Below are 23,798 nucleotides of genomic sequence, written 5' to 3' on the forward strand. Positions count from 1 at the left end.
AATCAAAACCTCTTCGGCGGGGAATCGAACCCCGGTCTCCAACGTGACAGGCTGGGATACTCACCACTATACTACCGAAGATACACTTCTTCGCATATCTTCCAAGTTCATGTCATTTGAAATTCTCAAATTATAGAACGACACAATAGAACTCGATCAGCGTTTAGGACTCCTGCTGTATACAGCAACATGAAATCCCAACATTTTTGTTTTTAAAAACTGCTTTTTCGCATCCCAACATAGTTTCAGCGAAAAATGCTCAGAAAAAAATTATACTTGCAGAATACTTGAAAAAAATCAAGCTTTGAACCGACTTAAAAAAAGCAATTTTCATGTAGTTCCAATTCAAAAACAAAAAAAAAACGTTTTTTTGTTACGAACTAAAAATTATTCAGGAAATCAAAACCTCTTCGGCGGGGAATCGAACCCCGGTCTCCAACGTGACAGTCTGGGATACTCACCACTATACTACCGAAGATACACTTACTCGCATAACTTCCAAGTTCATGTCAATTGAAATTCTCAAGTTACAGAATGACACAATACAACTCGATCAGCGTTCAGGAATCCTGCTGTATACAGCAACATAAAATCCGATCATTTTTTTGAAAAAAGCAGCTTTTTCTCATCCCAACATAGTCCCAGCAAAAAACTCGGAGCAGAAAGTCATGGTTGTAAGCTATCTGAAACTAAATTTAAGGCTTTGATCCGACTGAAAAAAAAGCAAATATCATGTAGTTCTAGTTCAAAAACAAAAAAAAACGTTTTTTCGATACGAACTAAAAATTATAAGGAAATAAAAACCTCTTCGGCGGCGAATCGAACCCCGGCCTCCAACGTGCCAGGCTGCGATACTCACCACTAAACTACCGAAGATACTCTTCCGCGCATATCTTCCAAGTTCGTGTCATTTGAAATTCTCAAGTTACAGAATGACACAATACAACTCGATCAGCGTTCAGGAATCCTGCTGTATACAGCAACATGAAATCAGAGCGTTTTTTGAAAAAAGAAGCTTTTTCTCATCCCAACATAGTCCCAGCAAAAACCTCGGAGCAGAAAGTCATGGTTGTAAGCTATCTGAAACTAAATTTAAGGCTTTGAACCGACTCAAAAAAAAGCAGATATCATGTAGTTCCATTTCAAAGACAAAAAAAAAACGTTTTTTCGATACGAACTAAAAATTATTCAGGAAATCAAAACCTCTTCGGCGGGGAATCGAACCCCGGTCTCCAACGTGACAGGCTGGGATACTCACCACTATACTACCGAAGATACACTTCCTCGCATATCTTCCAAGTTCATGTCATTTGAAATTCTCAAATTATAGAACGACACAATAGAACTCGATCAGCGTTTAGGAATCCTGCTGTATACAGCAATATGAAATCCCAACATTTTTTTTTTAAAAAAACTACTTTTTCGCATCCCAACATAAATTCAGCAAAAAAATGCTCAGAAAAAAATTATACTTGCAGAATACTTGAAAAAAATCAAGCTTTTAACCGACTAAAAAAAGCAATTTTCATGTAGTTCCATTTCAAAAACAAAAAAAAAACGTTTTTTTCGTTACGAACTAAAAATTATTCAGGTAATCAAAACCTCTTCGGCGGGGAATCGAACCCCGGTCTCCAACGTGACAGGCTGTGATACTCACCACTATACTACCGCAGATACACTTCCTCGCATAACTTCCAAGTTCATGTCAACTGAAATTCTCAAGTTACAGAATGACACAATACAACTCGATCAGCGTTCAGGAATCCTGCTGTATACAGCAACATAAAATCCGATCATTTTTTTGAAAAAAACGGCTTTTTCTCATCCCAACAAAGTCCCAGCAAAAAACTCGGAGCAGAAAGTCATGGTTGTAAGCTATCTGAAACTAAATTTAAGGCTTTGAACCGACTAAAAAAAAAGCAAATATCATGTATTTCTCGTTCAAAAACAAAAAAAAAACGTTTTTTCGATGCGAACTAAAAATTATCAGGAAATCAAAACCTCATCGGCGGCGAATCGAACCCCGGTCTCCAACGTGACAGGCTGCGATACTCACCACTAAACTACCGAAGATACACTTCCGCGCATATCTTCCAAGTTCGTGTCATTTGAAATTCTCAAGTTACAGAATGACACAATACAACTCGATCAGCGTTCAGGAATCCTGCTGTATACAGCAACATAAAATCCGATCATTTTTTTGAAAAAAGCAGCTTTTTCTCATCCCAGTCCCAGCAAAAACCTCGGAGCAGAAAGTCATGGTTGTAAGCTATCTGAAACTAAATTTAAGGCTTTGAACCGACTCAAAAAAAAAACAGATATCATGTAGTTCTAGTTCAAAAACAAAAAAAAACGTTTTTTCGATACGAACTAAAAATTATCAGGAAATCAAAACCTCATCGCCGGGGAATCGAACACCGGTCTCCAACGTGACAGGCTGGGATACTCACCACTAAACTACCGAAGATACACTTCCGCGCATATCTTCCAAGTTCGTGTCATTTGAAATTCTCAAGTTACAGAATGACACAATACAACTCGATCAGCGTTCAGGAATCCTGCTGTATACAGCAACATAAAATCCGATCATTTTTTTTGAAAAAAGCAGCTTTTTCTCATCCCAACATAGTCCCAGCAAAAAACTCGGAGCAGAAAGTCATGGTTGTAAGCTATCTGAAACTAAATTTAAGGCTTTGAACCGACTGAAAAAAAAGCAATTTTCATGTAGTTCCATTTCAAAAACAAAAAAAAACGTTTTTTTTCGTTACGAACTAAAAATTATTCAGGTAATCAAAACCTCTTCGGCGGGGAATCGAACCCCGGTCTCCAACGTGACAGGCTGTGATACTCACCACTATACTACCGAAGATACACTTCCTCGCATAACTTCCAAGTTCATGTCAACTGAAATTCTCAAGTTACAGAATGACACAATACAACTCGATCAGCGTTCAGGAATCCTGCTGTATACAGCAACATAAAATCCGATCATTTTTTTGAAAAAAACGGCTTTTTCTCATCCCAACATAGTCCCAGCAAAAAACTCGGAGCAGAAAGTCATGGTTGTAAGATATCTGAAACTAAATTTAAGGCTTTGAACCGACTGAAAAAAAAGCAAATATCATGTATTTCTTGTTCAAAAACAAAAAAAACGTTTTTTCGATGCGAACTAAAAATTATTCAGGAAATCAAAACCTCTTCGGCGGCGAATCGAACCCCGGTCTCCAACGTGACAGGCTGCGATACTCACCACTAAACTACCGAAGATACACTTCCGCGCATATCTTCCAAGTTCGTGTCATTTGAAATTCTCAAACTATAGAACGACACAATAGAACTTGATCAGCGTTTAGGAATCCTGCTGTATACAGCAACATGAAATCCCAACATTTTTTTTAAATAAAACTGCTTTTTCGCATCCCAACATAGTTTCAGCGAAAAAATGCTCAGAAAAAAATTATACTTGCAGAATACTTGAAAAATCAAGCTTTGAACCGACTAAAAAAAAGCAATTTTCATGTAGTTCCATTTCAAAAAAAAAAACGTTTTTTCGATACGAACTAAAAATTATTCAGGAAATCAAAACCTCATCGGCGGGGAATCGAACACCGGTCTCCAACGTGACAGGCTGGGATACTCACCACTAAACTACCGAAGATACACTTCCGCGCATATCTTCCAAGTTCGTGTCCTTTGAAATTCTCAAGTTACAGAATGACACAATACAACTCGATCAGCGTTCAGGAATCCTGCTGTATACAGCAACATAAAATCCGATCATTTTTTTTGAAAAAAGCAGCTTTTTCTCATCCCAACATCCCAACATAGTTTCAGCGAAAAATGCTCAGAAAAAAATTATACTTGCAGAATACTTGAAAAAAATCAAGCTTTGAACCGACTTAAAAAAAGCAATTTTCATGTAGTTCCAATTCAAAAACAAAAAAAAAACGTTTTTTTGTTACGAACTAAAAATTATTCAGGAAATCAAAACCTCTTCGGCGGGGAATCGAACCCCGGTCTCCAACGTGACAGTCTGGGATACTCACCACTATACTACCGAAGATACACTTACTCGCATAACTTCCAAGTTCATGTCAATTGAAATTCTCAAGTTACAGAATGACACAATACAACTCGATCAGCGTTCAGGAATCCTGCTGTATACAGCAACATAAAATCCGATCATTTTTTTGAAAAAAGCAGCTTTTTCTCATCCCAACATAGTCCCAGCAAAAAACTCGGAGCAGAAAGTCATGGTTGTAAGCTATCTGAAACTAAATTTAAGGCTTTGATCCGACTGAAAAAAAAGCAAATATCATGTAGTTCTAGTTCAAAAACAAAAAAAAACGTTTTTTCGATACGAACTAAAAATTATAAGGAAATAAAAACCTCTTCGGCGGCGAATCGAACCCCGGCCTCCAACGTGCCAGGCTGCGATACTCACCACTAAACTACCGAAGATACTCTTCCGCGCATATCTTCCAAGTTCGTGTCATTTGAAATTCTCAAGTTACAGAATGACACAATACAACTCGATCAGCGTTCAGGAATCCTGCTGTATACAGCAACATGAAATCAGAGCGTTTTTTGAAAAAAGAAGCTTTTTCTCATCCCAACATAGTCCCAGCAAAAACCTCGGAGCAGAAAGTCATGGTTGTAAGCTATCTGAAACTAAATTTAAGGCTTTGAACCGACTCAAAAAAAAGCAGATATCATGTAGTTCCATTTCAAAGACAAAAAAAAAACGTTTTTTCGATACGAACTAAAAATTATTCAGGAAATCAAAACCTCTTCGGCGGGGAATCGAACCCCGGTCTCCAACGTGACAGGCTGGGATACTCACCACTATACTACCGAAGATACACTTCCTCGCATATCTTCCAAGTTCATGTCATTTGAAATTCTCAAATTATAGAACGACACAATAGAACTCGATCAGCGTTTAGGAATCCTGCTGTATACAGCAATATGAAATCCCAACATTTTTTTTTTAAAAAAACTACTTTTTCGCATCCCAACATAAATTCAGCAAAAAAATGCTCAGAAAAAAATTATACTTGCAGAATACTTGAAAAAAATCAAGCTTTTAACCGACTAAAAAAAGCAATTTTCATGTAGTTCCATTTCAAAAACAAAAAAAAAACGTTTTTTTCGTTACGAACTAAAAATTATTCAGGTAATCAAAACCTCTTCGGCGGGGAATCGAACCCCGGTCTCCAACGTGACAGGCTGTGATACTCACCACTATACTACCGCAGATACACTTCCTCGCATAACTTCCAAGTTCATGTCAACTGAAATTCTCAAGTTACAGAATGACACAATACAACTCGATCAGCGTTCAGGAATCCTGCTGTATACAGCAACATAAAATCCGATCATTTTTTTGAAAAAAACGGCTTTTTCTCATCCCAACAAAGTCCCAGCAAAAAACTCGGAGCAGAAAGTCATGGTTGTAAGCTATCTGAAACTAAATTTAAGGCTTTGAACCGACTAAAAAAAAAGCAAATATCATGTATTTCTCGTTCAAAAACAAAAAAAAAACGTTTTTTCGATGCGAACTAAAAATTATCAGGAAATCAAAACCTCATCGGCGGCGAATCGAACCCCGGTCTCCAACGTGACAGGCTGCGATACTCACCACTAAACTACCGAAGATACACTTCCGCGCATATCTTCCAAGTTCGTGTCATTTGAAATTCTCAAGTTACAGAATGACACAATACAACTCGATCAGCGTTCAGGAATCCTGCTGTATACAGCAACATAAAATCCGATCATTTTTTTGAAAAAAGCAGCTTTTTCTCATCCCAGTCCCAGCAAAAACCTCGGAGCAGAAAGTCATGGTTGTAAGCTATCTGAAACTAAATTTAAGGCTTTGAACCGACTCAAAAAAAAACAGATATCATGTAGTTCTAGTTCAAAAACAAAAAAAAACGTTTTTTCGATACGAACTAAAAATTATCAGGAAATCAAAACCTCATCGCCGGGGAATCGAACACCGGTCTCCAACGTGACAGGCTGGGATACTCACCACTAAACTACCGAAGATACACTTCCGCGCATATCTTCCAAGTTCGTGTCATTTGAAATTCTCAAGTTACAGAATGACACAATACAACTCGATCAGCGTTCAGGAATCCTGCTGTATACAGCAACATAAAATCCGATCATTTTTTTTGAAAAAAGCAGCTTTTTCTCATCCCAACATAGTCCCAGCAAAAAACTCGGAGCAGAAAGTCATGGTTGTAAGCTATCTGAAACTAAATTTAAGGCTTTGAACCGACTGAAAAAAAAGCAATTTTCATGTAGTTCCATTTCAAAAACAAAAAAAAACGTTTTTTTTCGTTACGAACTAAAAATTATTCAGGTAATCAAAACCTCTTCGGCGGGGAATCGAACCCCGGTCTCCAACGTGACAGGCTGTGATACTCACCACTATACTACCGAAGATACACTTCCTCGCATAACTTCCAAGTTCATGTCAACTGAAATTCTCAAGTTACAGAATGACACAATACAACTCGATCAGCGTTCAGGAATCCTGCTGTATACAGCAACATAAAATCCGATCATTTTTTTGAAAAAAACGGCTTTTTCTCATCCCAACATAGTCCCAGCAAAAAACTCGGAGCAGAAAGTCATGGTTGTAAGATATCTGAAACTAAATTTAAGGCTTTGAACCGACTGAAAAAAAAGCAAATATCATGTATTTCTTGTTCAAAAACAAAAAAAACGTTTTTTCGATGCGAACTAAAAATTATTCAGGAAATCAAAACCTCTTCGGCGGCGAATCGAACCCCGGTCTCCAACGTGACAGGCTGCGATACTCACCACTAAACTACCGAAGATACACTTCCGCGCATATCTTCCAAGTTCGTGTCATTTGAAATTCTCAAACTATAGAACGACACAATAGAACTTGATCAGCGTTTAGGAATCCTGCTGTATACAGCAACATGAAATCCCAACATTTTTTTTAAATAAAACTGCTTTTTCGCATCCCAACATAGTTTCAGCGAAAAAATGCTCAGAAAAAAATTATACTTGCAGAATACTTGAAAAATCAAGCTTTGAACCGACTAAAAAAAAGCAATTTTCATGTAGTTCCATTTCAAAAAAAAAAACGTTTTTTCGATACGAACTAAAAATTATTCAGGAAATCAAAACCTCATCGGCGGGGAATCGAACACCGGTCTCCAACGTGACAGGCTGGGATACTCACCACTAAACTACCGAAGATACACTTCCGCGCATATCTTCCAAGTTCGTGTCCTTTGAAATTCTCAAGTTACAGAATGACACAATACAACTCGATCAGCGTTCAGGAATCCTGCTGTATACAGCAACATAAAATCCGATCATTTTTTTTGAAAAAAGCAGCTTTTTCTCATCCCAACATAGTCCCAGCAAAAAACTCGGAGCAGAAAGTCATGATTGTAAGCTATCTGAAACTAAATTTAGGGCTTTGAACCGACTGAAAAAAGCAAATATCATGTAGTTCTAGTTCAAAAACAAAAAAAAACGTTTTTTCGATACGAACTAAAAAATTATCAGGAGATAAAAACCTCTTCGGCGGCGAATCGAACCCCGGTCTCCAACGTGACAAGCTGCGATACTCACCACTAAACTACCGAAGATACACTTCCGCGCATATCTTCCAAGTTCGTGTCATTTGAAATTCTCAATTTATAGAACGACACAAAAGAACTCGATCAGCGTTTAGGAACCCTGCTGTATACAGCAACATGGAATCCAATCATTTTTTGTAAAAAAAACTGCTTTTTCGCATCCCAACATAGTTCCAGCAAAAAAATGCTCAGCAAAAAATTATATTTGTAGAATACTCGAAAAACGTCAAGCTTTGAACCGACTCAAAAAAAGCTGTTTTCATGAAGTTCCATTTCAAAAACAAAAAATTATTCAGGAGTTAAAAACCTCTTCGGCGGGGAACCCCACCCGGTCTCCAACGTGACAGGTTGTGACACTCACCGCTTTACTACACTGTACAGTTCCGAGCATATCTGCCAAGCTCGTGTCATATGAAATTCTCAAGTTACAGAATGACACAATAGAACTCGATCAGCGTCCAGGAATCCTGCTGTACACAGCAACATGAAATCCGATCATTTTTTTTAAAAAAGCAGCTTTTTCTTATCCCAACATAGTCCATGAAGTTCAAGAAAGACAGAATAGCTACAGAATGACACAATAGAACTCGATCAGCGTTCAGGAATCCTGCTGTACACAGCAACATGAAATCCGATCATTTTTTTGAAAAAAGTAGCTTTTTCTCATCCCAACATACTCCCAGCAAAAAACTCGGAGCAGAAAGTCATGGTTGTGAGCTATCTGAAATTAAATTTAAGGCTTTGAACCGACTGGAAAAAAAGCAAATTTCATGTAGTTCCAGTTCAAAAACAAAAAAAAGGTTTTTTCGATACGAACTAAAATTTATTCAGGAAATAAAAACCTCTTCGGCGGGGAATCGAACCCCGGTCTCCAACGTGACAGGCTGGGATTCTCACCACTATACAACCGAAGATAAGCTTACGCGCATATCTTCCAAGTTCATGTGATTCGAACTTCTCAAATTATAGAACGACACAACAGAACTCGATCAGCGTTTAGGAACCCTGCTGTATACAGCAACTTGAAAACCCAACATTTTTTGTTAAAAACTGCTTTTTCGCATCCCAACATAGTTCCAGCAAAAAATGCTCAGCAAAAAATTATACTTGTAAAAAACTTGAAAAGAATCAAGCTTTGAACCTGCTCAAAAAAAAGCAATTTTCATGTAGTTCCATTTCAAAAACAAAAAAAAAGCTTTTTCGATACGAACTAAAAATTATTCAGGAAATCAAAACCTCTTCGGCGGGGAATCGGACCCCGGTCTCCAACGTGACAGGCTGGGATACTCACCACTATACTACCGAAGATACACTTCCTCGTATATCTTCCAAGTTCATATCATTTGAAATTCTCAAGTTACAGAATGACACAATACAACTCGATCAGCGTTCAGAAATCCTGCTTTATACAGCAACATGAAATCCGATCGTTTTTTGAAAAAAGCAGCTTTTTCTCATCCCAACATAGTCCCAGCAAAAAACTCGGTGCAGAAAGTCATGGTAGTAAGCTATCTGAAACTAACTTTGAGGCTTTGAACCGACTGAAAAAAAAAAGCAAACTTCATGTAGTTCCAGTTCAAAAAAAAAAAAAAAACAATTTTTCGATGAGAACTAAAAATTATTCAGTAAATAAAAATCTCTTCGGCGGGGAATCGAACCCCGGTCTCCAACGTGACAGGCTGGGATACTCACCTCTATACTACGGAAGATACAATTCATCGCATATCTTCCAAGTTCATATCATTTGAAATTCTCAAATTATAGAACGACACTATAGATCTCGATCAGCGTTTAGGAACCCTGCTGTATACAGCAACATGAAATCCCAACATTTAAAAAAAAACTGCTTTTTCGCATCCCAAAATAGTTCCAGCAAAAAAATGCTCAGCAAAAAATTATACTTGTAGAATACTTAAAAAAAATCAAGCTTTGGACCGACTCAAAAAAAGCAGTTTTCATGTAGTTCAATATCAAAAACGAAAAAAAGTTTTTTCGATACGAACTAAAAATTATTCAGGAAATAAAAACCTCTTCGGCGGGAAATCGAACCCCGGTCTCCAACGTGACAGGCTCGGATACTCACAACTATACTACCGAAGATACACTTCCTCGCATATCTTCCAAGTTCATGTCATTTGAAATTCTTAAGTTACAAAATGACACAATACAACTCGATCAGCGTTCAGGAATCCTGCTGTATACAGCAACATGAAATCCGATCATTTTTTGAAAAAAGCAGCTTTTTCTCATCCCAACATAGTCCCAGCAAAAAAACTCGGAGCAGAAAGTCATGGTTGTAAGCTATCTGAAACTAAATTTAAGGCTTTGAACCGACTCAAAAATAAGCAGTTTTCATGTAGTTCCATATCAAAAACAAAAAAAAAACGTTTTTTCGATACGAACTAAAAATTATTCAGGAAATAAAAATCTCTTCGGCGGGGAATCGAACCCCGGTCTCCAACGTGACAAGCTGGGATACTCACCACTATACTATCGAAGATACACTTCCTCGCATATCTTCCAAGTTCATGTCATTTGAAATTCTCAAGTTACAGAATGACACAATACAACTCGATCAGCGTTCAGGAATCCTGCTGTAAACAGCAACATGAAATCCGATCATTTTTTGAAAAAAGCAGCTTTTCCTCATCCCAACATAGTCCCAGCAAAAAACTCGGAGCAGAAAGTCATGTTTGTAAGCTATCTGAAACTAAATTTAAGGCTTTGAACCGATTGAAAAAAAAAACTTGATGTAGTTCCTGTTCAAACACAAAAAAAACGTTTTTTCGATAAGAACTAAAAATTATTCAGGAAATAAAAACCTCTTTGGCGTGGAATCGGACCCCGGCCTCCATCGTGACAGGCTGGGATACTCACCACTATACTACCGAAGATACAATTAATCGCTTATCTTCCAAGTTGATGTCATTTGAAATTCTCAAATTATAGAACGACACTATAGATCTTGATCAGCGTTTAGGAACCCTGCTGTATACAGCAACATGAAATCCCAACATTTTTTTTTAAAAAACTGCTTTTTCGCATCCCAACATAGTTCCAGCAAAAAAATGCTCAGCAAAAAATTATACTTGTAGAATACTTGAAAAAAAATCAAGCTTTGGACCGACTCAAAAAACGCAGTTTTCATGTAGTTCCATATCAAAAACAAAAAAAAAAGTTTTTTCGATACGAACTAAAAATTATTCAGGAAATAAAAACCTCTTTGGCGGGGAATCGAACCCCGGTCTCCAACGTGACAGGCTGGGATACTCACCACTATACTACCGAAGATACACTTCCTCGCATATCTTCCAAGTTCATGTCATTTGAAATTCTTAAGTTACAAAATGACACAATACAACTCGATCAGCGTTCAGGAATCCTGCTGTATACAGCAACATGAAATCCGATCAGTTTTTGAAAAAGGCAGCTTTTTCTCATCCCAACATAGTCCCAGCAAAAAAACTCGGAGCAGAAAGTCATGGTTGTAAGCTATCTGAAACTAAATTTAAGACTTTGAACCGACTCAAAAATAAGCAGTTTTCATGTAGTTCCATATCAAAAACAAAAAAAAAACGTTTTTTCGATACGAACTAAAAATTATTCAGGAAATAAAAACCTCTTCGGCGGGGAATCGAACCCCGGTCTCCAACGTGACAGGCTGGGATACTCACCACTATACTATCGAAGATACACTTCCTCGCATATCTTCCAAGTTCATGTCATTTGAAATTCTCAAGTTACAGAATGACACAATACAACTCGATCAGCGTTCAGGAATCCTGCTGTAAACAGCAACATGAAATCCGATCATTTTTTGAAAAAAGCAGCTTTTTCTCATCCCAACATAGTCCCAGCAAAAAACTCGGAGCAGAAAGTCATGTTTGTAAGCTATCTGAAACTAAATTTAAGGCTTTGAACCGATTGAAAAAAAACAAACTTCATATAGTTCCTGTTCAAACACAAAAAAAAACGTTTTTTCGATAAGAACTAAAAATTATTCAGGAAATAAAAACCTCTTCGGCGTGGAATCGGACCCCGGTCTCCAACGTGACAGGCTGGGATACTCACCACTATACTACCGAAGATACAATTAATCGCATATCTTCCAAGTTCATGTCATTTGAAATTCTCAAATTATAGAACGACACTATAGATCTTGATCAGCGTTTAGGAACCCTGCTGTATACAGCAACATGAATTCCCAAAATTTAAAAAAAAAATAATAGTTCCGGCAAAAAATGCTCGGCAAAAAATTATACTTGTAAAATACTTGAAAAGAATCAAGCTTTGAACCTGCTTTAAAAAAAGCAATTTTCATGTAGTTCCATTTCAAAAACAAAAAAACGCTTTTTCGATACGAACTAAAAAATATTCAGGAAATAAAAACCTCTTCTGCGGGGAATCGAACCCTGGTCTCCAATATGACAGGCTAGGATACTCACCAAGATACAATTAATCGCATATCTTCCAAGTTCATGTCATTTGAAATTCTCAAATGATAGAACGACACTATAGATCTTGATCAGCGTTTAGGAACCCTGCTGTATACAGCAACATGAAATCCCAAAATTAAAAAAAAAAATAGTTCCAGCAAAAAATGCTCAGCAAAAAATTATACTTGTAAAATACTTGAAAAGAATCAAGCTTTGAACCTGCTTTAAAAAAAACAATTTTCATGTAGTTCCATATCAAAAACAAAAAAAAACGTTTTTTCGATTCGAACTAAAAATTATTCAGGAAATAAAAACCTCTTCGGCGGGGAATCGAACCCCGGTCTCCAACGTGACAGGATGGGATACTCACCACTATACTATCGAAGATACACTTCCTCGCATATCTTCCAAGTTCATGTCATTTGAAATTCTCAAGTTACAGAATGACACAATACAACTCGATCAGCGTTCAGGAATCCTGCTGTAAACAGCAACATGAAATCCGATCATTTTTTGAAAAAGCAGCTTTTTCTCATCCCAACATAGTCCCAGCAAAAAACTCGGAGCAGAAAGTCATGTTTGTAAGCTATCTGAAACTAAATTTAAGGCTTTGAACCGACTGAAAAAAAAAAACTTCGTGTAGTTCCTGTTCAAACACAAAAAAAACGTTTTTTCGATAAGAACTAAAAATTATTCAGGAAATAAAAACCTCTTCGGCGTGGAATCGGACCCCGATCTCCAACGTGACAGGCTGGGATACTCACCACTATACTACCGAAGATACACTTAATCGCATATCTTCCAAGTTCATGTCATTTGAAATTCTCAAATTATAGAACGACACTAAAGATCTTGATCAGCGTTTAGGAACCCTGCTGTATACAGCAACATGAAATCCCAAAAATTAAAAAAAAAATAGTTCCAGCAAAAAATGCTCAGCAAAAAATTATACTTGTAAAATACTTGAAAAGAATCAAGCTTTGAACCTGCTTAAAAAAAGCAATTTTCATGTAGTTCCATTTCAAAAACAAAAAAACGCTTTTTCGATACGAACTAAAAAATATCCAGGAAATAAAAACCTCTTCTGCGGGGAATCGAACCCTGGTCTCCAACATGACAGGCTAGGATACTCACCAAGATACAATTAATCGCATATCTTCCAAGTTCATGTCATTTGAAATTCTCAAATTATAGAACGACACTATAGATCTTGATCAGCGTTTAGGAACCCTGCTGTATACAGCAACATGAAATCCCAACATTTAAAAAAAAAATAGTTCCAGCAAAAAATGCTCAGTAAAAAATTATACTTGTAAAATACTTGAAAAGAATCAAGCTTTGAACCTGCTCAAAAAAAGCCATTTTCATGTAGTTCCATTTCAAAAACAAAAAAACGCTTTTTCGATACGAACTAAAAAATATTCAGGAAATAAAAACCTCTTCTGCGGGGAATCGAACCCTGGTCTCCAACATGACAGGCTAGGATACTCAAAACTATACTACCGAAGATACACTTCATCGCATATCTTCCATGTTCATGTCTTTTGAAATTCGCAAGTTACAGAATGACACAATACAACTCGATCAGCGTTCAGGAATCCTGCTGTATAAGGCAACATGAAATCCGATCGTTTTTTGAAAAAAGCAGCTTTTTCTCATCCCAACATAGTCCCAGCAAAAAAACTCGGAGCAGAAAGTCATGGTTGTAAGCTATCTGAAACTAAATTTAAGGCTTTGAACCGACTGAAAAAAAAAGCAAACTTCATGTAGTTCCAGTTCAAAAACAAAAAAAAAACCGTTTTTTCGATACGAACTAAAATTTATTCAGGAAATAAAAACCTCTTCGGCGGGGAATCGAACCCCGGTCTCCAACATGACAGGCTACGATACTCACCAAGATACAAATAATCGCATATCTTCCAAGTTCATGTCATTTGAAATTCTCAAATTATAGAACAACACTATAGATCTTGATCAGCGTTTAGGAACCCTGCTGTATACAGCAACATGAAATCCCAACATTTAAAAAAAAAATAGTTCCAGCAAAAAATGCTCAGTAAAAAATTATACTTGTAAAATACTTGAAAAGAATCAAGCTTTGAACCTGCTCAAAAAAAAGCAATTTTCATGTAGTTCCATTTCAAAAACAAAAAAAGGCTTTTTCGATACGAACTAAAAAATATTCAGGAAATAAAAACCTCTTCTGCGGGGAATCGAACCCTGGTCTTCAACATGACAGGCTAGGATACTCACCACTATACTACCGAAGATACACTTCATCGCATATCTTCCATGTTCATGTCATTTGAAATTCTCAAGTTACAGAATGACACAATACAACTCGATCAGCGTTCAGGAATCCTGCTGTATACAGCAACATGAAATCCGATCGTTTTTTGAAAAAAGCAGCTTTTTCTCATCCCAACATAGTCCCAGCAAAAAACTCGGAGCAGAAAGTCATGGTTGTAAGCTATCTGAAACTAAATTTAAGGCTTTGAACCGACTGAAAAAAAAAAGCAAACTTCATGTAGTTCCAGTTCAAAAACAAAAAAAAACCGTTTTTTCGATACGAATTAAAATTTATTCAGGAAATAAAAACCTCTTCGGCGGGGAATCGAACCCCAGTCTCCAACGTGACAGGCTGGGATTCTCACCACTATACTACCGAAGATACGCTTACGCGCATATCTTCCAAGTTCATGTGATTCGAACTTCTCAAATTATAGAACGACACAACAGAACTCGATCAGCGTTTAGGAACCCTGCTGTATACAGCAACTTGAAATCCCAACATTTTTTGTTAAAAAACTGCTTTTTCGCATCCCAACATAGTTCCAGCAAAAAATGCTCAGCAAAAAATTATACTTGTAAAATACTTGAAAAGAATCAAGCTTTGAACCTGCTCAAAAAAATACAATTTTCATGTAGTTCCATTTCAAAAACAAAAAAAAAAACCGTTTTTTCGATACGAACTAAAAAATATTCAGGAAATAAAAACCTCTTCTGCGGGGAATCGAACCCTGGTCTCCAACATGACAGGCTAGGATACTCACCAAGATGCAATTAATCGCATATCTTCCAAGTTCATGTCATTTGAAATTCTCAAATGATAGAACGACACAATACAACTCGATCAGCGTTCAGGAATCCTGCTGTATACAGCAACATGAAATCCGATCGTTTTTTGAAAAAAGCAGCTTTTTCTCATCCCAACATAGTCCCAGCAAAAAACTCGGTGCAGAAAGTCATGGTAGTAAGCTATCTGAAACTAAATTTGAGGCTTTGAACCGACTGAAAAAAAACAAACTTCATGTAGTTCCAGTTCAAAAACAAAAAAAAAACGTTTTTTCGATACGAACTTAAAATTATTCAGTAAATAAAAACCTCTTCGGCGGGGAATCGAACCCCGGTCTCCAACGTGACAGGCTGGGATACTCACCACTATACTACCGAAGATAAAATTCATCGCATATCTTCCAAGTTGATGTCATTTGAAATTCTCAAATTATAGAACGACACTATAGATCTCGATCATCGTTTAGGAACCCTGCTGTATACAGCAACATGAAATCCCAACATTTAAAAAAAAACTGATTTTTTGCATCCCAACAAAGTTCCAGCAAAAAATGCTCAGCAAAAAATTATACTTGTAGAATACTTGAAAAAAATCAAGCTTTGAACCGACTAAAAAAAGCAATTTTCATGTAGTTCCATTTCAAAAACAAAAAAACGCTTTTTCGATACGAACTAAAAAATATTCAGGAAATAAAAACCTCTTCTGCGGGGAATCAAACCCTGGTCTCCAACATGACAGGCTAGGATACTCACCAAGATACAATTAATCGCATATCTTCCAAGTTCATGTCATTTGAAATTCTCAAATTATAGAACGACACTATAGATCTCGATCATCGTTTAGGAACTCTGCTGTATACAGCAACATGAAATCCCAACATTAAAAAAAACTGCTTTTTTTGCATCCCAACATAGTTCCAGCAAAAAATGCTCAGCAAAAAATTATACTTGTAGAATACTTGAAAAAAATCAAGCTTTGAAACGACTAAAAAAAAGCGGTTTTCATATAGTTCCATATCAAAAACAAAAAAAAAACGTTTTTTCGATACGAACTATAAATTATTCAGTAAATAAAAACCTCTTCGGCGGGGAATCGAACCCCGGTCTCCAACGTGACAGGCTGGGATACTCACCACTATACTACCGAAGATAAAATTCATCGCATATCTTCCAAGTTGATGTCATTTGAAATTCTCAAATTATAGAACGACACTATAGATCTCGATCATCGTTTAGGAACCCTGCTGTATACAGCAACATGAAATCCCAACATTAAAAAAAAAACTGATTTTTTGCATCCCAACAAAGTTCCAGCAAAAAATGCTCAGCAAAAAATTATACTTGTAGAATACTTGAAAAAAATCAAGCTTTGAACCGACTAAAAAAAGCAATTTTCATGTAGTTCCATTTCAAAAACAAAAAAACGCTTTTTCGATACGAACTAAAAAATATTCAGGAAATAAAAACCTCTTCTGCGGGGAATCGAACCCTCGTCTCCAACATGACAGGCTAGGATACTCACCAAGATACAATTAATCGCATATCTTCCAAGTTCATGTCATTTGAAATTCTCAAATTATAGAACGACACTATAGATCTCGATCATCGTTTAGGAACTCTGCTGTATACAGCAACATGAAATCCCAACATTAAAAAAAACTGCTTTTTTGCATCCCAACATAGTTCCAGCAAAAAATGCTCAGCAAAAAATTATACTTGTAGAATACTTGAAAAAAATCAAGCTTTGAACCGACTAAAAAAAAGCGGTTTTCATATAGTTCCATATCAAAAACAAAAAAAAAACGTTTTTTCGATACGAACTATAAATTATTCAGGAAATAAAAACCTCTTCGGAGGGGAATCGAACCCCGGTCTCCAACGTGACAGGCTGGGATACTCACCACTATACTACCGAAGATACACTTCCTCGCATATCTTCCAAGTTCATGTCATTTGAAATTCTCAAGTTACAGCTCGACACAATACAACTCGATCAGCGTTCAGGAATCCTGCTGTATACAGCAACATAAAATCCGATCATTTTTTTGAAAAAAGCAGCTTTTTCTCATCCCAACATAGTCCCAGCAAAAAACTCGGAGCAGAAAGTCATGGTTGTAAGCTATCTAAAACTAAATTTAAGGCTTTGAACCGACTGGAAAAAAAAGCAAACTTCATGTAGTTCCAGTTCAAAAACAGAAAAAAAATGTTTTTTCGATACGAACTAAAAATTATTCAGTAAATAAAAACCTCTTCCGTGGGGAATCGAACCCCGGTCTCCAACGAGACAGGCTGGGATACTCACCACTATACAACCGAAGATACAGTTCATCGCTTATCTTCCAAGTTCATGTCATTTGAAATTCTCAAATTATAGAACGACACAATACAACTCGATCAGCGTTCAGGAATCCTGCTGTATAGAGCAACATGAAATCCGATCGTTTTTTAAAAAAAGCAGCTTTTTCTCATCCCAACATAGTCCCAGCAAAAAACTCGGTGCAGAAAGTCATGGTAGTAAGCTATCTGAAACTAAATTTGAGGCTTTGAACCGACTGAAAAAAAACAAACTTCATGTAGTTCCAGTTCAAAAACAAAAAAAAAACGTTTTTTCGATACGAACTTAAAATTATTCAGTAAATAAAAACCTCTTCGGCGAGGAATCGAATCCCGGTCTCCAACGTGACAGGCTGGGATACTCACCACTATACTACCGAAGATAAATTTCATCGCATATCTTCCAAGTTGATGTCATTTGAAATTCTCAAATTATAGAACAACACTATAGATCTCGATCATCGTTTAGGAACCCTGCTGTATACAGCAACATGAAATCCCAACATTTAAAAAAAAACTGCTTTTTTTGCATCCCAACATAGTTCCAGCAAAAAATGCTCAGCAAAAAATTGTACTTGTAGAATACTTGAAAAAAATCAAGCTTTGAACCGACTTTAAAAAAGCGGTTTTCATATAGTTCCATATCAAAAACAAAAAAAAAACGTTTTTTCGATACGAACTAAAAATTATTCAGGAAATAAAAACCTCTTCGGCGGGGAATCGAACCCCGGTCTCCAACGTGACAGGCTGGGATACTCACCACTATACTACCGAAGATACAGTTCCTTGCATATCTTCCAAGTTCATGTCATTTGAAATTCTCAAGTTACAGCTCGACACAATACAACTCGATCAGCGTTCAGGAATCCTGCTGTATACAGCAACATGAAATCCGATCATTTTTTGAAAAAAGCAGCTTTTTCTCATCCCAACATAGTCCCAGCAAAAAACTCGGAGCAGAAAGTCATGGTTGTAAGCTATCTGAAACTAAATTTAAGGCTTTGAACCGACTCAAAAAAAAGCAGTTTTCATGTAGTTCCATATCAAAAAAAAAACGTGTTTTCGATACGAACTAAAAATTATTCAGGAAACAGGAAACCTCTCCGGCGGGGAATCGAACCCCGTTCTCCAACGTGACAGGCTGGGATACTCACCACTATACTACCGAAGATACACTTCCTCGCATATCTTCCAAGTTCATCTCATTTGAAATTCTCAAGTTACAGAATGACACAATACAACTCGATCAGCGTTCAGGAATCCTGCTGTATACAGCAACATGAAATCAGAGCATTTTCTGAAAAAAGCAGCTTTTTCTCATCCCAACATAGTCCCAGCAAAAAACTCGGAGCAGAAAGTCATGGTTGTCAGCTATCTGAAACTAAATTTAAGGCTTTGAACCGATTCAAAAATAAGCAGTTTTCATGTAGTTCCATATAAAAAAAAACGTGTTTTCGATACAAACTAAAAATTATTCAGGAAATAGGAAACCTCTTCGGCGGGGAATCGAACCCCGGTCTCCAACGTGACAGGCTGGGATACTCACCACTATACTACCGAAGATATACTTCCTCGCATATCTTCCAAGTTCATGTCATTTGAAATTCCTCGCATATCTTCCAAGTTCATGTCATTTGAAATTCTCAAGTTACAGAATGACACAATACAACTCGATCAGCGTTCAGGAATCCTGCTGTTTACAGCAACATGAAATCCGATCATTTTTTGAAAAAAGCAGCTTTTTCTCATCCCAACATAGTCCCAGCAAAAAACTCGGAGCAGAAAGTCACGTTTGTAAATTATCTGAAACTAAATTTAAGGCTTTGAACCGACTGAAAAAAAAAAATTCATGTAGTTCCTGTTCAAAAACAAAAAAAAACGTTTTTTCGATACGAACTAAAATTTATTCAGAAAAAAAAACCTCTTCGGCGGGGAATCGAACCCCGGTCTCCAACGTTATAGGCTGGGATACTCACCAATATACTACCGAAGATACAATTAATCGCATATCTTCCAAGTTCATGTCATTTGAAATTCTCAAATTATAGAACGACACTATAGATCTTGATCAGCGTTTAAGAACCCTGCTGTATACAGCAACATGAAATCCCAACATTTTTTTTTTAAAAACTGCTTTTTCGCATCCCAACATAGTTCCAGCAAAAAAATGCTCAGCAAAAAAATATACTTGTAGAATACTTAAAAAAATCAAGCTTTGAACCGACTAAAAAAAGCAATTTTTATGTAGTTCTATATCAAAAACAAAAACAAAAAAAACGTTTTTTCGACACAAACTAAAAATTATTCAGGAAATAAAAAAACTCTTCGGCGGGGAATCGAGCCCCGGACTCCAACGTGACAGGCTGGGATACTCACCACTATACTACCGAAGATAAAAATCATCGCATATCTTCCAAGTTCATGTCATTTGAAATTCTCAAATTACAGAACGACACTATAGATCTTGATCAGCGTTTAGGAACCCTGCTGTATACAGCAACATGAAATCCCAACATTTTTTTTTAAAAAAAAAACTGCTTTTTCGCATCCCAACAAAGTTCCAGCAAAAAAATGCACATCAAAAATTATACTTGTAGAATACTTGAAAAAAATCAAGCTTTGAACCGACTAAAAAAGCAATTTTTATGTAGTTCCATATCAAAAACAAAAAAAAAACCGTTTTTTCGATACAAACTAAAAATTATTCAGGAAATAAAAAAACTCTTCGGCGGGGAATCGAACTCCGGACGCCAACGTGACAGGCTGGGATACTCACCACTATACTACCGAAGGTACACTTCCTCGCATAACATCCAAGTTCATGTCATTTGAAATTCTCAAGTTACAGAATGACACAATACAACTCGATCAGCGTTCAGGAATCCTGCTGTATACAGCAACATGAAATCCCGAAATTTTTTGTAAAAAAAACTGCTTTTTCGCATCCCAAGATAGTTTCAGCAAAAAATGCTCAGCAAAAAATTATACTTGTAGAATACTTGAAAAACATCAAGCTTTGAACCGGCTCAAGAAAATAAAAATTTTCATGTAGTTCCATATCAAAACCAAAAAAAAACGTTCTTTCGATACGAACTAAAAATTATTCAGGAAATAAAAACCTCTACGGCGGAGAATTGAACCCCGGTCTCCAACGTGACAGGCTGGGATACTCACCACTATACTACCGAAGATAAACTTCCTTGCATATCTTCCAAATTCATGTCATTTGAAATTCTCAAGTTACAGAATGACACAATACAACTCGATCAGCGTTCAGGAATCCTGCTGTATACAGCAACATGAAATCCCGAATTTTTTTGTAAAAAAAACTGCTTTTTCGCATCCCAACATAGTTTCAGCAAAAAAATGCTCAGCAAAAAATTATACTTGTAGAATACTTGAAAAACATCAAGCTTTGAACCGGCTCAAAAAAATGAAAATTTTCATGTAGTTCCATATCAAAAACAAAAAAACGTTCTTTCGATACGAACTAAAAATTATTCAGGAAAAAAAAACCTCTTCGGCGGGGAATCGAACCCCGGTCTCCAACGTGACAGGCTGGGATACTCACCACTATACTACCGAAGATACACTTCCTCGCATATCTTCCAAATTCATGTCATTTGAAATTCGCAAGTTACAGAATGACACAATACAACTCGATCAGCGTTCAGGAATCCTGCTGTATACAGCAACATGAAATCCGATCATTTTTTGAAAAAAGCAGCTTTTTCTCATCCCAACATAGTCCCAGCAAAAAACTCGGAGCAGAAAGTCATGTTTGTAAGCTATCTGAAACTAAATTTAAGGCTTTGAACCGACTGAAAAAAAAAACTTCATGTAGTTCCTGTTCAAAAACAAAAAAAACGTTTTTTCGATAAGAACTAAAAATTATTCAGAAAAAAAACCTCTTCGGCGGGGAATCGAACCCCGCTCTCCAACGCGACAGGCTGGGATACTCACCACTATACTACCGAAGATACAATTAATCGCATATCTTCCAAGTTCACGTCATTTGAAATTCTCAAATTATAGAACGACACTAAAGATCTTGATCAGCGTTTAGGAACCCTGCTGTATACAGCAACATGAAATCCCAACATTTTTTTTGAAAAAACTGCTTTTTCGCATCCCAACATAATTCAGCAAAAAAATGCTCAGCAAAAAATTATACTTGTAGAAAACTTGAAAAAAGTCAAGCTTTGAACCGACTCAAAAAAAAGCAATTTTTATGTAGTTCCATATCAAAAACAAAAAAAAACGTTTTTTCGATACAAACTAAAAATTATTCAGGAAACAAAAAACTCTTCGGCGGGGAATCGAACCCCGGAATCCAACGTGACAGGCTGGGATACTCACCACTATACTACCGAAGAGACACTTCCTCGCATAACATCCAAGTTCATGTCATTTGAAATTCTCAAGTTACAGAATGACACAATACAACTCGATCAGCGTTCAGGAATCCTGCTGTATACAGCAACATGAAATCCCGAAATTTTTTGTAAAAAAAAGTGCTTTTTCGCATCCCAACATAGTTTCAGCAAAAAAATGCTCAGCAAAAAATTATACTTGTAGAATACTTGAAAAACATCAAGCTTTGAACCGGCTCAAGAAAATAAAAATTTTCATGTAGTTCCATATCAAAACCAAAAAAAAACGTTCTTTCGATACGAACTAAAAATTATTCAGGAAATAAAAACCTCTACGGCGGAGAATTGAACCCCGGTCTCCAACGTGACAGGCTGGGATACTCACCACTATACTACCGAAGATAAACTTCCTTGCATATCTTCCAAATTCATGTCATTTGAAATTCTCAAGTTACAGAATGACACAATACAACTCGATCAGCGTTCAGGAATCCTGCTGTATACAGCAACATGAAATCCCGAATTTTTTTGTAAAAAAAACTGCTTTTTCGCATCCCAACATAGTTTCAGCAAAAAAATGCTCAGCAAAAAATTATACTTGTAGAATACTTGAAAAACATCAAGCTTTGAACCGGCTCAAAAAAATGAAAATTTTCATGTAGTTCCATATCAAAAACAAAAAAACGTTCTTTCGATACGAACTAAAAATTATTCAGGAAAAAAAAACCTCTTCGGCGGGGAATCGAACCCCGGTCTCCAACGTGACAGGCTGGGATACTCACCACTATACTACCGAAGATACACTTCCTCGCATATCTTCCAAATTCATGTCATTTGAAATTCGCAAGTTACAGAATGACACAATACAACTCGATCAGCGTTCAGGAATCCTGCTGTATACAGCAACATGAAATCCGATCATTTTTTGAAAAAAGCAGCTTTTTCTCATCCCAACATAGTCCCAGCAAAAAACTCGGAGCAGAAAGTCATGTTTGTAAGCTATCTGAAACTAAATTTAAGGCTTTGAACCGACTGAAAAAAAAAACTTCATGTAGTTCCTGTTCAAAAACAAAAAAAACGTTTTTTCGATAAGAACTAAAAATTATTCAGAAAAAAAACCTCTTCGGCGGGGAATCGAACCCCGGTCTCCAACGCGACAGGCTGGGATACTCACCACTATACTACCGAAGATACAATTAATCGCATATCTTCCAAGTTCACGTCATTTGAAATTCTCAAATTATAGAACGACACTAAAGATCTTGATCAGCGTTTAGGAACCCTGCTGTATACAGCAACATGAAATCCCAACATTTTTTTTGAAAAAACTGCTTTTTCGCATCCCAACATAATTCAGCAAAAAAATGCTCAGCAAAAAATTATACTTGTAGAAGACTTGAAAAAAGTCAAGCTTTGAACCGACTCAAAAAAAAGCAATTTTTATGTAGTTCCATATCAAAAACAAAAAAAAACGTTTTTTCGATACAAACTAAAAATTATTCAGGAAACAAAAAACTCTTCGGCGGGGAATCGAACCCCGGAATCCAACGTGACAGGCTGGGATACTCACCACTATACTACCGAAGAGACACTTCCTCGCATAACATCCAAGTTCATGTCATTTGAAATTCTCAAGTTACAGAATGACACAATACAACTCGATCAGCGTTCAGGAATCCTGCTGTATACAGCAACATGAAATCCCGAAATTTTTTGTAAAAAAAAGTGCTTTTTCGCATCCCAACATAGTTTCAGCAAAAAAATGCTCAGCAAAAAACTATACTTGTAGAATACTTGAAAAAAGTCAAGCTTTGAACCGACTCAAAAAAAAGCAATTTTTATGTAGTTCCATATCAAAAACAAAAAAAAACGTTTTTTCGATACAAACTAAAAATTATTCAGGAAACAAAAAACTCTTCGGCGGGGAATCGAACCCCGGTCTCCAAAGT

General features: G+C 36.7%; 1 protein-coding gene and 18 non-coding genes across 19 annotated transcripts in view; all 19 read right to left on the minus strand.

The window, feature by feature from the left end:
* The window catches only part of LOC134840571 (galactose-1-phosphate uridylyltransferase-like), a 183,820-nt gene that overhangs the window by 119,864 nt on the left and 40,158 nt on the right, over window positions 1-23,798 (minus strand). The gene's annotated exons all lie outside the window — the stretch shown is intronic.
* Trnad-guc (transfer RNA aspartic acid (anticodon GUC)) lies at window positions 10-81 on the minus strand. Its single transcript has one exon. It is a non-coding gene; the product is annotated as a tRNA-Asp (tRNA).
* Window positions 1,204-1,275, minus strand: Trnad-guc (transfer RNA aspartic acid (anticodon GUC)). Its single transcript has one exon. It is a non-coding gene; the product is annotated as a tRNA-Asp (tRNA).
* Window positions 2,798-2,869, minus strand: Trnad-guc (transfer RNA aspartic acid (anticodon GUC)). The gene has a single exon. It is a non-coding gene; the product is annotated as a tRNA-Asp (tRNA).
* Window positions 4,789-4,860, minus strand: Trnad-guc (transfer RNA aspartic acid (anticodon GUC)). Its single transcript has one exon. It is a non-coding gene; the product is annotated as a tRNA-Asp (tRNA).
* Trnad-guc (transfer RNA aspartic acid (anticodon GUC)) lies at window positions 6,382-6,453 on the minus strand. Its single transcript has one exon. It is a non-coding gene; the product is annotated as a tRNA-Asp (tRNA).
* Trnad-guc (transfer RNA aspartic acid (anticodon GUC)) lies at window positions 10,851-10,922 on the minus strand. The gene has a single exon. It is a non-coding gene; the product is annotated as a tRNA-Asp (tRNA).
* Window positions 11,251-11,322, minus strand: Trnad-guc (transfer RNA aspartic acid (anticodon GUC)). Its single transcript has one exon. It is a non-coding gene; the product is annotated as a tRNA-Asp (tRNA).
* Trnad-guc (transfer RNA aspartic acid (anticodon GUC)) lies at window positions 15,452-15,523 on the minus strand. Its single transcript has one exon. It is a non-coding gene; the product is annotated as a tRNA-Asp (tRNA).
* On the minus strand, window positions 16,221-16,292 carry Trnad-guc (transfer RNA aspartic acid (anticodon GUC)). The gene has a single exon. It is a non-coding gene; the product is annotated as a tRNA-Asp (tRNA).
* On the minus strand, window positions 18,182-18,253 carry Trnad-guc (transfer RNA aspartic acid (anticodon GUC)). Its single transcript has one exon. It is a non-coding gene; the product is annotated as a tRNA-Asp (tRNA).
* Window positions 18,576-18,647, minus strand: Trnad-guc (transfer RNA aspartic acid (anticodon GUC)). The gene has a single exon. It is a non-coding gene; the product is annotated as a tRNA-Asp (tRNA).
* Window positions 18,968-19,039, minus strand: Trnad-guc (transfer RNA aspartic acid (anticodon GUC)). Its single transcript has one exon. It is a non-coding gene; the product is annotated as a tRNA-Asp (tRNA).
* Trnad-guc (transfer RNA aspartic acid (anticodon GUC)) lies at window positions 20,993-21,064 on the minus strand. Its single transcript has one exon. It is a non-coding gene; the product is annotated as a tRNA-Asp (tRNA).
* On the minus strand, window positions 21,385-21,456 carry Trnad-guc (transfer RNA aspartic acid (anticodon GUC)). Its single transcript has one exon. It is a non-coding gene; the product is annotated as a tRNA-Asp (tRNA).
* Window positions 21,781-21,852, minus strand: Trnad-guc (transfer RNA aspartic acid (anticodon GUC)). Its single transcript has one exon. It is a non-coding gene; the product is annotated as a tRNA-Asp (tRNA).
* Trnad-guc (transfer RNA aspartic acid (anticodon GUC)) lies at window positions 22,577-22,648 on the minus strand. The gene has a single exon. It is a non-coding gene; the product is annotated as a tRNA-Asp (tRNA).
* On the minus strand, window positions 22,969-23,040 carry Trnad-guc (transfer RNA aspartic acid (anticodon GUC)). Its single transcript has one exon. It is a non-coding gene; the product is annotated as a tRNA-Asp (tRNA).
* Window positions 23,365-23,436, minus strand: Trnad-guc (transfer RNA aspartic acid (anticodon GUC)). The gene has a single exon. It is a non-coding gene; the product is annotated as a tRNA-Asp (tRNA).

Source organism: Symsagittifera roscoffensis, chromosome 1, assembly GCF_963678635.1.
Source record: "Symsagittifera roscoffensis chromosome 1, txSymRosc1.1, whole genome shotgun sequence".
In the NCBI taxonomy this organism is placed as follows: domain Eukaryota; kingdom Metazoa; phylum Xenacoelomorpha; order Acoela; family Convolutidae; genus Symsagittifera; species Symsagittifera roscoffensis.